A 15,733-nucleotide genomic window follows, 5' to 3' on the forward strand; every position below is an offset into this window, starting at 1 on the left:
GAGAGAGAGAGAGAGAGAGAGAGAAAGAGAGAGAGAGAGAGAGAGAGAGAGAGAGAGAGAGAGAGAAAGAGAATGCTATTATATGTTAGTTATATGGTAGGAAGAAACCCAAGATGCCTTAAGTCATATCCCACTTTGCTTTTATATGATCGGAACAAACTCAAGATGCCTTAAGTCTTATCCCAAAGCCCTATGGATTCAAACTTGAAAAATTACAGTAACTATTTCACCACCATAAAGGCAATAAGATAGTTAATCCAAGGTAGAGAGAGAGAGAGAGAGAGAGAGAGAGAGAGAGAGATCAACCCACTTTTGACAAATCTTATTCACTAGGCTTAGTTGAGGGACCACCACCCTCCAAAAGGAGGCACTATGTCAACTTGTAGAGATAGCTATGAGCTTTAGAGTCAGGGGCCACACATATATCCATAGGATTGAAATGAGTCGATGAAGTTAAAGCTAACTTCATATGGCCGTGTATCTTGAACTCAGGAGCATTTATTATGGGACTTCATATAGTTAAGTGGACTAAAATTAGACCTACTTTAGTTAACTTCCCTAACTTAATTGCCATGTGGCAATCAAGTTATTGGATACGAGATTGAGCATTGTTAGTAGGTATACTTGTTGCCCAACAATCAATAATATGTGCATGTCTGTGTCATTGAACTTGTGGAGACTTCCTGAGGTTAAGCAATCAATAACATGTGCATGTAGACTTCGTGAGGTTAAGCAATTTACTTGTGTGTAGTGCCTCTCTTATTGAAGTAGAAGTGTGTCCCCCCTTCGCCAGGTCCAGCTGCTCGAGCCCTTCCTGCGTGCCACAATCGAGAAGACAACCATCACGACTTGCTGAGGTGCAAGTAAACATCCCAATGGTGGTAGAGACTCATGAAGAGAACGGTCATGATTTGCTAGAGTAAAATCCAGTTGCACGTGTCATGGCCTCTACGCTAGGGCACACTTTTTTGTGAGGACCTACTATGTGCCACATGACGAAGTGGGATATTTGATGCTAAACTTAAAGTGGCGGCATGTTGTAAGGTGGACCGTGGAGCCTGGAGGCTTTGTAGCGTTGGCGAGGCACACTAACTTAATAATGTTTAATAGTTTTTTAATTATTCCTACGTTCGAAATACTGCTGATTTATTTACATAGATAGAAGCTCCTGACAATGCCATGCGCGGTGGGTCCGCCGACTGATATATATATATATCTATATATATATATATATATATATATATATTCTCCACGCAACTTCGTCGTCTCGCTGACGATGAATTTGTTCCTCGTCGATCCATCCATCCATTATCCATATATCCTTTAAATAATCCTTCCTCGTTTTATTATAGTTTATTACTCTTAGTCTTCCTCGTCGATGATGATTGTCTTCTTTATTTATTGCTCATGTCATCCATGCATCAGCATCGGCAGCCAGAAGCGCGCGCGCGCGCACGCACACACACAGTTTCAACCCTTGAGAGCATTCCTGCTCTTCATCATCACTTTATGCACGAGCCCTTCTATTTAGTGATGGTGGTGGTGGTGGTGGTGGGACCCCGTTCCTAATTCATCCTCTTGCACCTTTTCGGAATCAACACCATTACTTAGACCTAGGTCGCTTGTATAATTTGTGAGAGTTAAAAGTTTTAAGCATGTTGTAGGTTTACTTAATGTGGGCTTATTGTATTCAAGCAAAAAGTTGCACCATGCATAGATGCTTCAAGCATTACTCATAACTTCAGCTCAACTTTAGCCTTGGTGAGCTTCACAAAGTTATCAACTTTAGCCTTGGTGAGCTTCAAAATCTGACACATTTACTTGACTTTTTCTCTTTGAAAAAAACATCTAAAAATCAATCTTGATACCCTCAACAATGAGGGTACTATGTTTAGTTACTTGGGTCTTGCTTATGTGGCATGACTATATTGGTTACATTGGCATGTTCTCTCTCCTTCATTAATTCAATTGACGTTTTTGATGACTTGCCATATGGGGGTCTACGATGCTTATAACTACATGATGCTACCACAGTTACAATTAGTATCCCACATAGATTAATAGATCTCCATGGGGCTAGACTTTTAGACCCTCACCATGCATAGGTAGATTGACTTGCATGCATAGTGGGGCACGTCAAAGTTTCTAATCCACATGCAAGTTACAATGCATGTCAAGGTCAAAAGGAGGAGAGAGGTGCCATTGAGAAGAGGAGAGGGAGAGAAAATTGTAGATAGAAAATATGCTAGCTACCAATGTTTATGGTCCATGTGAAAGCAACTTATTTTATCAATGAAGCATTCGTAATCTTGAGGGTACTTCATAAATCACAACAAGTAGCCATTTCTTTAAGGTAAAGGTTGAGAAGCACATGACTCATGCAACTAATTAATAACTTTTGCAACTTATATAGTAGTGGATGGCGTGGGCCCATAGCTCAACTCTTAAAGTCCCTCCATGCCCAAGCCAATAGACATGTGATGCAGGGCCAAACTGCTATGAAGAAAATAATCACATGCAAGACTAGTTTTGTTGACCCCACTAGCTATTTAACATGACAAGGAAAGAGAGATGGAAGTGATGCAAAGAGAAAGATAATCAGCCACCACCAATAGTGGCAGTCATGTCTATATTACTTTTGGGAGCAATTGGAGTACTGTAGTTTTGAGGGCACTTTGTTTTGTTTTCCAAGTTCCATGGGAGTTGGAGTTCAAGTAATGGGTTTTCAAGCCTAAGGTACTCTATTTTTTTAGTATTAATTTGGCAAGATTGGGTGGGTCCAAAACAACATGTTTAGTTGATTTTAGGACTTATGCAAGTCAATTAAACTTGCTTATGCCATAACCCTTAAGAGAGCATCCTTGTGCAGGTCAATTGATGGTGGGCTATATTCATAATCTAAAGTATGGATGCTCCTCCACTAAGCTACACAAACAAAGAGAGAAAGAATGAGAAAGTGAGGGAGACCCAATTAGTTAATATCAACCCACTGTCTAGATTTCCAAGTGAATGGAGTAACCCTTTTTTGGGTGTACATCATTGAGTTAGAGATCATTTATGACATAATTGAAATCCATACAAGTGTCGATTTTGTGAATTGTAGCAAAGTGCTATGAGTCCAAACACATCCATATATTTCTCTTACATGAGTGCCTTGGTAGCTACTAAGATGAATGCTTTAGAGGCACCATGAACTTCCCAAGGAGTTCATTCTTTGTAAACAAGACATATCACCTATGAGCAAAGAATCCTAGAAAACCACCTTTCTATGACTCATGCAAGAGTCATATGACCCCCCTTTTTAGCCTTATACGATGTGTCATTAAAAAATAATTGCTTTTTAAAAGTATGAGATCTTGTATTCAGTTAAATTTCTCACATTAACTAAGCTTAAAAGACTAGAACTCTAATGAGACATGATCTTGTGCACTCTTTGGTATGAATAATTGAGACTAAGGGTAGGTTGATGGTGATACAATGTATAACAAATGTTGATGCCTATAAATTTTCTAGTATATAAGCTCCTAGACATTGAAAGAAATGGCTATATTAAGTATGATAATCTTTATGCAATTACCGAGCCCCTCTCCCTCCACCCATTCCCTCCTTACTTTTGAGGTTGGAGGGGAAAACTAATGAGGTCCTACCTCTAATGTATACACATACACTTTTTGGGAAAAAAACCCTTCCCCTAAACTTATGTGATTCCATAAGTTACCCATGGCAAACTCCTCAAGATCAACTTGCATACATTCAAGGACCCAACATCAGTGCATTTCTCAAAACTCCGCATGATGGAGGTTGCACTATAGACAATGTGGATACTTCAAATACTAGTTGTACTATTTTCTATATGGTGCATGGCGACTAGATGAAGTTTGTAGACTCAGGGAAGTTACTATATATATATATATATATATATCCTCTATATCACGTGTATTCAAGGCCTATTTATAAATATCCTTATCTGTGAATTTTTTCTAAATAAAACATAACCCTTTTCTATTTAATTTGTAAATAACCCCTTTATATTACACCCTTATGTAGGTAAAAAATGTATAAAGATGGTATTTTAAAAATACCTTATTTTGAACATCCACATGATGTACACATATATTCATGAGTAACTTACTCGAGTTTATAGACAATTTCTTTCTCTCCTCCCTTCCAATGCACAAGTATGTTTCTCTCTCATTGTTGTGTTTTGAAGGACATGGCTCCACACCAAACATAAACTCATGTGTGCCTTGCAACATCCAAACTTAACGAAATAAGTCAAATTGGAATGAATCATAAATTCAATTCATAGATGCTCTAGACTTGTTAAGTTGTGCTCCTCAAATTATCAGTTATCTACTTCATTGTCCATGGCCCTCGAAGAGGCCATCAAAGTCATCCATCTTTTGAGAGCACATGGCCCAAAGCCACATTTGAGAGAGAGAGAGAGAGAGAGAGAGAGAGAGAGAGAGAGAGAGAGAGAGAGAGAGAGAGAGAGAGAGGGAGGGAGGGAGGGAGGGAGGGAGGGAGAGTATGTGTGTGTATACACAGGTACATATCTATAAATATTGACACATAAAACTCTAAAATTCAACTTCAAATTTCCAATGAGATTGTAGCCTTGATCAAGTCAAAAGGAAAATTCCAAGTAACAGTTAAAGTGTACCAATTGGAATTAGAGAGACATTCCAAGGTGGGAGACCACATGAGCCCAATAATCCATTCGAAATTATTAAAAAGGTCAAGTGATGGGTTGGAGAAAGCTTCAAGGGTGTTAAAGCCTATATTTGAGAGAACAAGGAACATTACTTGGGCCATACCAAGCAATAGATCGCCAATGAACTCAATCAAATCTCTAAGGAAGGAGAATTCGATGTCTTGGAATACGAGCTCAAAGAATCAACTCATTCAGTTGAGTGATGAAAGGTGATAAAAAACAAGAAGAGAGCAAGAGCTATGGAGGTTCAAACAAGAAGAGAGAGACATGTATGTGAGAACTCCAATAGTCACAATGTGTGACCTGCCTTCCATTATTCTATTGTCACTAAAAGAATAATGAATAAAGTGACACTGATGGGGGCACCCATCACCGGCAATATATAGGTGTGCAAGTTTGTATACAAGTAAATGTAGACAACTAGGCATAGGATGCCTTTAACCCCCAACAACCTCCCACTTAAAGGCAAATGTTCCTGAGTGAGGAGTAAAAGAAAAAAGAGAAAAAGTATAACATCTAAATAGAGTACAACAAGATGAGGAAAGATGACGTCTCCATCATCTTCCTAAGGAATAAATAATGCTCCACCACGAGACATTTAGTGAGAAAATATGAAAGATTTTTATACGTAGGGACCTTGACAAGCTCAATGGACTTGCCCTCTATCACCTCTCTAATAAAGTGATAGGATACCTAAATGTGCTTTGCCTTCACATGGAAGACCAACTAAATGGCACTCATCGGATCCAAATGTAATGTAGGAGTCATACTCATACCAAGATCCACAGCCAGATGACCTAACCATAGGTCCTCCTTGCAAGTCTCAGTGGTTACAATGTACTCAAGCTTGGTAATAGACAAGTCCGTGCATTTCTACACCCTCAACATCCAAAAGATAGCACCTCCAAAAAAGATAAAGACATACAAAGATGGACTTTCTACTGTCTGCATGTCTTGCATAATCCAAATCAATGTAACCCACAACTCCTTTATCTTGGCTACTACAGCAAATGCACATATCTATAGTGCCTTTAAGGTATCTCATGATATCCTTCATGAGATGGCATCCCAATTTTGCTTGCCAAGTATATCTATACAATGTGCCATAGCTCCCACTGCAAATGCAACATCAGCACAAGTTTCTTTCATGGCATACATCAAACTACACATTGTAGATGCATATGGAACCTTGGCCATCTTGGCTCTCTCATCATTTGATGATGGAAAATCAGCATGACTAACCTTCACGTGAGAAGGTAAAGGATAGCCAATATGCTTATCGTCGTGCAGATGGAATCTCTCAAGTAATTTGTGTATGTGCTCTTTTTGGAACAAGTAGAGAAGTCCCATCGTGCATATGGAATCCCTCAAGTACTCTATGTATGATGCCAGGAGGCATATTACACAGTGGATTCCGTGCCACGGTGGATTCTGTGAGGTTTTGCGGTGGATTCCGTAAAATTTTATTACTGGGGCTCATACACAAAGTGGATTCTTTGTGCGAGAAGTCGATGAGGACGCCTATCCTTTTCGGGCGTTTTGTTAATTTTATGTGTACATGGGTGATTCCATAGCGGGTGATTCCGCAAAATACATATTTAAATTAATAAACGTTTATGAGTTTAGAGTGCGCACTCGTGATAAATTAAGGTTAGGATTGATTTCTAACCAATTTATTTATGTAGCTGAAGACTACTAGGTATTCACTTTTGTCGGTTTAATTGTATTATTTTTCTAACAATTGTGAATGCTTCAGTTGATGTGTAGAGCAAGCAGCGGTGGCAGTGGAAAGCATTGGAGGATAGCGTGTATTCAAATTATCATCAATATTTTTTATGGGCGCGTATCTTAGGCATGGCGCCTATATTTTGTCGCGCTTATTTATCAAAGAACTTGATATTTATTTATTATTTTTGTATGCGCAGGGATGCATGATTTAGATATTTGTATTGGACATTGTATTTGGGTACGCCTGACTTCTTGGGCGCCCATTAGCTTTAATTCTTTATTGGCACAAAAGCAAACTCAAAAGCTAAAGCGCGCTATTTTGTAATTTGGGCTATTATTTGAGCTTCAAGATGAATAATATATGAAATACATGCTTTGTGGAGCTCTCACACAAGGCATGGGGGAGATTGCACCCAATTGGTCTCTTGTTCATGTCGTGCAAGCTTTCTACATTGATTTGTATGCAAAAAGTAGAGTTCTTTTGTTCTTGGGGACCTTCTGATGCTCACTACACGCGCATAAGGCGACCGATCTGTGCACCAATGTATGTGCTCCTTTTGGGACAAGTAAAGAATTCCCATAGAGAAATTTCATGTAATGCATATGCCAAGTATGTGTGAGACCTACGGCATGTATTTCATCTCAAAGATCTTGTCAAGGTGAGCTTTAAAGCGTCTAGCTCGAAATGAGGACTCCCAGCTATAATCATGTCATCAATATAAAGTACCAAGATAATAAGGCTACCATCATGTGCCTTCTTTATGTATAGACATGAATCCATATCATTGTGGGAATACCTATTAACCCCAAGTCGAGATGGCGGAAAAATGAAGGAAAAAGCAAAAGGAAGATGGAAAAAGAGCAAAGACACGCAAGCGGCCTCTAAAGATGAACCGGGGCAAAAAACGCAACTTTAAATGGAAGGGCGCCTCAAAAAACTTGAAAAACTCTTGTAAAAGAGTGCCAGGCTCCCTCCTCTGCCAATTATAAAATATTAGATGGGTGTAAGCTAGAGGCACAAGGCTAGAAGAGGGAAATGGAAAAAGGACCTTGCCACAATGACCGGTCATGTAAAAAAGGGATGGGTGCCCATGGGATTTTAGGGTTTGTATATATAAAGTTCAAAAAGTGAATAAGAGATCATTCTTTGGTGTGTGGCAACAAGAGTTTTCTTCTTCTTCTCTCCTTCTCATCTTCTTGCTTGTGTGTGCTCTTGAGAGAGAGAGTGTGAGAGTGTGAGGGAGGGAGTGTGTGAGAGTGAGGGACAAGATGGTAAAGCTCTTCACCATCTCCTCTTCTCTTCTTCTCTTCTCTTCTCTCTTCTTAGGCGCACGGCTATGGAGGATGGAGCTTGGAGGTGGAGGAGGCTCAAGGATGCTTGAGCTTGCATCTAGGACCGTGGAGCTACCGGCGTGTGTGAGAGAGGAGGCAACTCATATCGGCACTAAGGTAAGCTCACTACACTCGTAGGATTGACGGCGCATCGGCTAGGTGAGAGATAGCCATTAGAGCTCGCTTGGAACGCTTGAAACAATAAGCGATCCGTGGGTCTTGGCGGTTGAGCAAAAGCTCCCACATTTTGGTTCTGTTGCCGGGACCAATGGATTCAAGCTTGAGCACTTGCGCGCCTCATATCGAGCATCGAAGTAAGGGATTCATCCCCGAAACGGAGCTTGAGATAGGTAGGAAGTTTGGGTGTTTTTCATCTTCAAAACAAGTAAGTATTTTGGGTTATTTTGTTTGTTTGATGATTGGGAAACATGGAGAAATCATTTTCAGTGTTTTTCTTCCGATTCTTGTTGCATTTAGAGTAGATTAGGATTAGGAAATCGTACTGAAGAACTGTCGCTTGTGATGCCTAAGATCGGCAAGTGAGTGATTGGGGACACCAACACCATACCCAGGAAGGGGTATAAGAGCCAAGAGGCCAAGGGAGGACTCATTTGCAACCATTTCAGTGAGAGAGAGAGAGAGAGAGAGAGAGAGAGAGAGAGAGCTATTGCCCGATTCGATTCGATCGCACCAACGACGAGCCCACCACTCTATCCAGGTATATGAATCCCTTCCCTTACCCCCTTAGGTAGGATCTGGAGGTTTGTGCCTGATATGATTGAGTAAATCACAAGGAATGATCAAAATAAAACTCGTGTTGTTGACGTGCACCGCGCTCGGCCCGTCCGAACGGTCACTTCTAGGCCGAGTCCCAGAATCGGCCCTCGGCCCCTTACCATTCGGCCCACTCGGCCCAAACCCTAATCGGACCACTTGGCCCAAACCTTCTTGGCCGTCCGAGTTGACCATTCGAACCGTCGACCAATTCTGCCCTCTGCCACGTGTCAAACTCGACTCTCGGCCCACTTCCCTCGGCCCAATTGCCTCGGCCCGTCTGAGCGACCTCGTCCGAATTGACCACTCGGACCGTCCGAGCCAATCTGTCCGAGTGACTTTCTCCGAGTCTGCTCCTCGGCCCATCCGAGTCCACCTTGTCCAAGTCCCAAATTCGGCCCTCGGCCCATGCACCTTGGCCCGTCCGAGTAACCCACTCGGACCCTGCAATTCGGACCAGTTGGGCCGAGTGTAGATTTTTACCAAATTTTCAGAAATTTAACTTGACCCATCTAGAACTCAGCAGCGCAAACCGTCGAAAGCCCTTAGGACACTCAGAACTTGATTCTGGCATACGGAAGGGGCAAAATCGTAGGGTGCATCCGCTTAGCAGCTAGAAGTAGGCAGTTGCTAGACCCAGAGACTTAGACGAAAACCGCTGAGTTGTAAAGCCTGATTGGACAAAAAAACGAACAAGGTAACATATTAGAGAAACCCTAAACCCTACCAAGACGGCCAAAAAATTGACCGACAAGCCTATTAGGCCCGAAACAATGCAAGAGTGTGTAAGACGTCTAGAAATTGGTTGCTGCACTCACCCTGAATTTCCGCACTTGAAGTACACTTAAGGAAACTGAAAGCCTGATTGAGCACAAGTACACAAGAAAAGACACACATATTAAGTAGCCATAAATTGAGGATTGTATTCAATAACTGAAGGAACTCACCCAGATAAACCACTCAAGAAACCCACCAATAGGAGAGAACCCAATACATAGACAAACCATCAACACGCAAAAGTAGGACCAAGCAAGGGGCGCCGATGAAGTGGATTTGACAAGTCTATTGAACCTGATCGATAGCTTGGTGGAGCATGATAACTCGACAATGGCAAGAAATTTCAGACCGCAGATCTAACGAGGAATTCAACTTAGGAGCCTTTCCAAATGCTATTCAGCAGCTGGTCAGCAGTTACAACGCTCATGCTCGGTATGAGCACCGCGGTAGGACAGCAGACGCTATCATCCCAGATCTAGAAGTGGAGAGAAGTTGGCCCGCAAAGCATTGCAAAGTATGGCTGAATACAATAGGGATCAGTAGGCTAGGAGCCAAAGGCAAAGCATGGAGTTGCGAGAGGTGTAGCGGGTGCTGAACCTAGCTGGCAGAAATCGAACGGACCATGAGAGAGCACTAGAAGAAGACTTAACGCTGAGTGAGCTTCTCATGAAGCGGCTACTCGATAACACAGCTGCAGAGCAAAGTGTCAGGGCTCTAGCGACATCGCTGCTCGCAGGATTAGGAGCAAACCAGGGCTCAAAGAGCCAGTCTAAGATCCCTATTGTTGCCAAGAAACTCGATAAGTACCAACCCCATGACGATCCATACAGCTTTTTTGAGCAGTTCGAGCAGGTCTGCGAAGCCAACGGCCTCAATGACCTAACTCAATGCTCTCAAACGTTTGGGCTTTGCTTGGGCGACAAGGGTAGGACGTGGTATATGAGCTTAGATACCGCAGAGCGAGCCAACTTTGATGGCCTCAAGGATCTCTTCATTAAGAGATTTGCCAAGCCCGGATACTCTGATAATCTACTAGTACGCTTGATGAACGTCAAGCAGAAAGAGAAGGAGGACATTTGCGATTACGTGACCCATGTGCGGAGTCTCTTCAAGAGAATCCCTACTGGAGAACGGCCGATTGAAAGAGCAGTATCAACTGTATTCATCAGTGGGATTCAGAACGATGAACTATATAAGGCTTTGGCAGGCAACTCGAGCTTGTAGTGAGATGCGCTAGCTAGGGTCTTTGAGGAAGCCATCCGAGTTGACAATCGGCTGAAGGAGCGGAGCTCCAAAAGCCCTAACCTAGAAGAGACTAACTCGCGAAGCTCAGAGAGAGCGTCAGCCTCGAGTGAGAGATCAGTCTCATCATCCCAGGATAAGGGAAAAGCCACCGAGACGCGAACCAAGACTTGGCTGACGTCAAGGTGGAACTAGCCAAGTTGCAAGGCATGTTGAGACGACCAACGCACCTACACGTCTAATGCGTGTACTGTGGCGGAAACCACTTGCCAGCCAAGTGTCAAGACCCTAGGTCAAGACCTTGCACTAACTGCGGTAGGTTCGGTCATGACGTCGCGCATTGTAGGTTGCCAAGAAGACTTCCATACTCACAACCATACGGCCAGCCTTACCTAGCGAACAGGCTGCAGCCATTTTTTGGAAGGGGAGCCCCATTGGCCCTCCCTGCGCCTAACGACATTAAGCCAGCTGTTCCTAGGATGGAAATAAATCCTACATGCATTCCTAGACTGCCTGGTCCTTACGTAACCCATCCACCGAGTGACACTCCTATCCACTATGTGGAAGAACCAAACGAGGAAGAAGCTTACGTATGCCCTTATGTCTTGCATGACGATGAGGGCAATGTTGTCCTCATGGATTATCGCCCCATACCAATGATGGCATTAGGAAGAGGACGAGGTAAAGGCCTAGGAGGGCAAATGCAAGATCCAATTACCTGTTGGACTTGTGGCCACCCAGGTCATGTCTCATCACCCTGCCCTGAAAGGGAGCAGCAAAACAGAGACAAGGCTGACCAAAGATGTGCAAAGTGCGGAATCACTCATCTCTTCGTTGATTGCCCAAAGCGGAAGCCATCTTCGAGTTCAGCCAACGTGCCATCTGTCCGATTGGGACTATTTGGTGTCGATAACCTCGATGGGGAGGCCACGCCTATCCCATTGCGGGTCATGACCCGTGCCCAAAACGAAGCAGGCCAGCATCTCTCTGCTAGGACCTAGCAATCTCGATGCAGCCTCGATAGGGAAGAAGAGCCGTAGACGGAGGAGGAAGAGGTCGGAAGCTACAATCGCACTGAAAACGGAGAGTGATACAACTCTGCCTGCTGGAAAGAAGGTCTCTAACGCAGAGGCAGAGACATCAGCCCCTAAGACGGCCAAAAAGGGAAGCGCTAAGGTAGGGGAATACCCGCATCCGAAGCGACAGATAGAGGCCATAGAAAAGGTGAAGGAATGGGTGAAGGAGGCTCAAGAGCATCTAAAAGACGCTGAGCCCATCCTAGAGGACGAAATCGATGACCTCTCCAGCATAAGAACCCCAACCTCACCTCCACAACCAAAGTCGAGAGAAGCAACTGCACCATAAGCAATGTGGCTAAGGCCAAGCCTCGGCGCTATAGGGCCACAGATCAGTCACAGCCATTGGTCAAGACGATTCAGGTTAGGAGAGAGATGAACACCCAAGACCACGTTGGTGACTACCCTGTAACACTTAGCCTGGGAGATCTGCTTAGGCAGCACCCCACCCTATGGCAAGAACTTAAGCAGTGGGTTGAAGGGTCACAAGAGCAGGCCACGGCAGACCCTCATGACCATCATGCAGAGACGCAAATACCGAGTTTGACGCTGCACTCTATGCCTAAATCCTTGCACGTCAATGCCTTCTGGGAAGGTTCCGAGATGCATGCGGTCTTACCGGTTTTAGCCCTAGACGATACAACGAGAAAGGGAATTGTGGACACAGGGGCTGGGGTTAGTGTGCTTAGCCACGCAGTGCTTCAAACTTGGGGAAACCCACCCGTTGAGACTACTAGGTTTAATGTCACAGTTGTTGAGATATCGAGCTCCACTCGTGATACGCCAGGGTGACCGTTGTGTATTTATGTCACCGACTTGTCAGTTGCAGATGTGGTTGGTACACCGCCCATGAATAATAGCTACATGATAGCTATCCTTATCTACTCTAGTTCGTGGCTCAGTTAGTATGCCACCTTAGTTAGTTGAGTTTGGTTTGAGACCCATATATAGGGTTCTTCTATTTCTTTGTATGAGAGTTTTTTTGGCTTCCACAACTAAGAAGAGGAAAACTGTTTTCAGCCTCCACCCTTGTGTGTATTCCCCCATTGTGCAAGCAAGAAAGCTACAAGTGAGACTCCTTCCTTCTCTCCCACATTCTTGACATGGTATCAGAGCCTTGTTCGTGGTAAGGAGCTCAAGAAAGCAAGCCAAGCTCGCGGTGTTCTGGTAAGAGGAGCAGTGTTGCTTTCATTTTCTATTTTGGGAGCAGATCTCTGCAGGTAGCACAGCCGGAAATTGCAGGAGTGCATTGTCTCAGGTTGAGACGCCCTTCGCGGTGAAGCAAGAGGGCAGTATATGCTGTGGGTAAGGGCTTTAGCCCTTGGCGACCTTGTTTTTTTGATTTGAGGCCATTTCGGGGCCTGTTTTGCAGACGGAAGTTTTATGCACGCACTCAGGAAAAGGCTCAGTTTTATGCTGTGCAGCCACTGTTCTACAGGTCGGTGAAAAGTTACTGTAGAAATTGCATCGTATGCTTGTGCGCAGAGACATTGGGAGTTTCAGAATCATCCTTGGTTCCTGTTTATGCAAAATCGTCACTAGGAAGTGACTGTGTGGTCAAATACCACTTTCGCCAGTTTTGCAGATTTTCCCTTGTGAGGGTGAAGCTGTGTTTTTTGCAGTAACAGAATTTCTTGCAGTATTCTGTAATGGCGTCTGATTCTCTTTCACAGATTGTCACTGAAAAGCTTGACAAGAACAACTTCCAGGCATGGAAGTTTAGAATGACGAATTTCCTTATGGGAAAAGGATATTGGGAATTCGTTGCAGGAAATGAAGAAGAACCAGTTCTTCCTGATGTTCCCAATCAACAGTAAATGCAGGCATTCAAAACATGGCATGAGAGAGCCAGGAAAGTTATGTATTGGCTGTCTATCAGTATTTCAGACTCTATGATTGTGCATATTCAGGATGCAAGTACGCCAAAGGAGGCATGGGATACTTTGTCAAAAATGTATAGCACAAATACGCAAGCCAGGAAAATGCAGCTCAAGCAAGAGTTGCATAATGTGCAAAGAGAAAGTATGAGCATCAACGACTACCACATGAAGGTGAAGAAGATTGCAGATGCACTTGCTTCCATTGGGTCGCCAGTGGAAGATGATGATTTAGTTTCCGTGACCTTGAATGGTCTAGGAAAGGATTATGCACAGTTTCGAACATCCATTTCCGTTCGTGAAAGATTTCCTGACTTTGAGGAGTTGATTGCTCTTCTAATTTCTGAGGAGCAGAGAAATGGTGGTGCATCTTCTTCAGGAGGAACTTCAAAAGAAGCTGTCTTCTACTCAAATGCTGGAAGAGGTAGAGGCAGAGGTAGAGGAGGCCGATTTGGAGGCCATGGTAGAAATCAGAATATGCAGCAAACTCAAGAAAATCAGTCCTATGGAGGAGGACGTGGTAACTCTAGAGGCAGGGGGAGCCAAAGAGGTCGTGGTGGATGGCAAAGAGGCCAAAATGCAAACAGTAATGTTGAATGCTACTATTGTGGTAAAATGGGTCATATGGCTAAAGACTGCTATAAAAAGCAGAATGACATCATGAATGGAAAACTGCAACAAGGGAATTATGCATCTTCTAGCAGACAGGGTGATGACAGAAATGAGCATTTGTTCATGGTGCAGCACATGAACAATTCTGTGACAAGTGCAGAAGAAAGCAACGATGTGTGGTATGTTGACTCAGGTGCATCAAACCACATGACAGGTCATGCAGAATGGATGGAGGATGCAAGGAAAATGGAAAAACCAGGATTTGTGGAGACTGGTGATGATACTGCACATCCGATTGTGCAGATTGGAAAAATTCCTTTGTCTATGCAGGATGGGAAAAAGAAATACCTGTCCGATGTATTTCATGTCCCGAATATCACCAAGAATCTGGTTTCTGTTGGTCAAATGGTTGAACAGGGCTTGCAGGTCAGATTTAATCCTCATGGATGCTTTGTTGAGGATATGAAAAATAAAGGTCGCTTGATAGCAAAAGGAAAGAAGAAGGGCAGAATGTTTACATTGGATGCAGACATGCCTGAATTGAGTGCAGCAATGTTTGCACATGGGACTGGTGTAGTTGCAGATATTGATATCTGGCATAAACGCATTGGTCATGTTAATGTACAGCGACTTAAATCAATGCAGGCCCAAAACATTGTTGCAGGATTGCCAAAATTCAAGGTTGCAGAAATGCATAAGGTATGTGAAGCCTGTCAGTTTGGAAAACAGGCAAGGAAACCATTTCCTAGACATGTTCAAGAGAGTGAGAAGCCATTGGAATTAATCCACTCTGATGTGTGGACTACTAAAGCTGCATCTCTTGGAGGCTGTCATTATTTTGTCACTTTTATTGATGACTATAGCAGAAAAGTTTGGGTGTATTTTATGAAAAAGAAAAGTGAAGTTTTTGGGCATTTCAAAACTCTTAAAGCTATGGTTGAAAAAGAAACAGGTCTGCAGATAAAATGCCTGAGGTCAGATGGAGGGGGAGAGTACCTCTCAAATGAGTTTGCAAAGTTCTTGCAGGAGCATGGCATAAAGCAGCAATATTCATGCAGTTATACCCCACAACAAAATGGAATTGCAGAAAGGAAAAACAGGCATATTGGAGAGGTATCTCGTGCCATGCTCAATGAAAAAGACTTGCCAGATTTTTATTGGGCTGAAGCAGTTGCTACAACAGTCTACATAATGAACAGGACTCCCACTGCAGCAATACATGGAATGACTCCAGAGGAGAGGTATACTGGTAGGAAACCAGATATTTCTCATTTGAAAATTTTTTGTTGCATTGCCTATGTACATGTGCCAGATGAGCTGAGATCCAAGTTGGATCCAAAAGCTGAGAAGTGCATATTTATTGGTTACTCTCTGCAGCAAAAAGGGTATAGATGCTATAACCCTTCTACTCGTAAGTTTACAGTGAGCAGAGGTGTTGTTTTTGATGAGATGAGTAGCTGGTATAAACCAGTAAATGTGATTGATGATGTAGATGCACAAAATGGTAATGCTGCACAGAATTCACAGCAGCAGTCACAAAATATTAGTGGACCTGGAGCGTCCTCTAGCAGTGGTTCACATTCTTCGCCATGGACAGGCAG

This window comes from Lygodium microphyllum, chromosome 23, assembly GCF_053477565.2.
Source record: "Lygodium microphyllum isolate KBCC chromosome 23, Lygodium_microphyllum_v1.1.10, whole genome shotgun sequence".
NCBI classification, from domain to species: domain Eukaryota; kingdom Viridiplantae; phylum Streptophyta; class Polypodiopsida; order Schizaeales; family Lygodiaceae; genus Lygodium; species Lygodium microphyllum.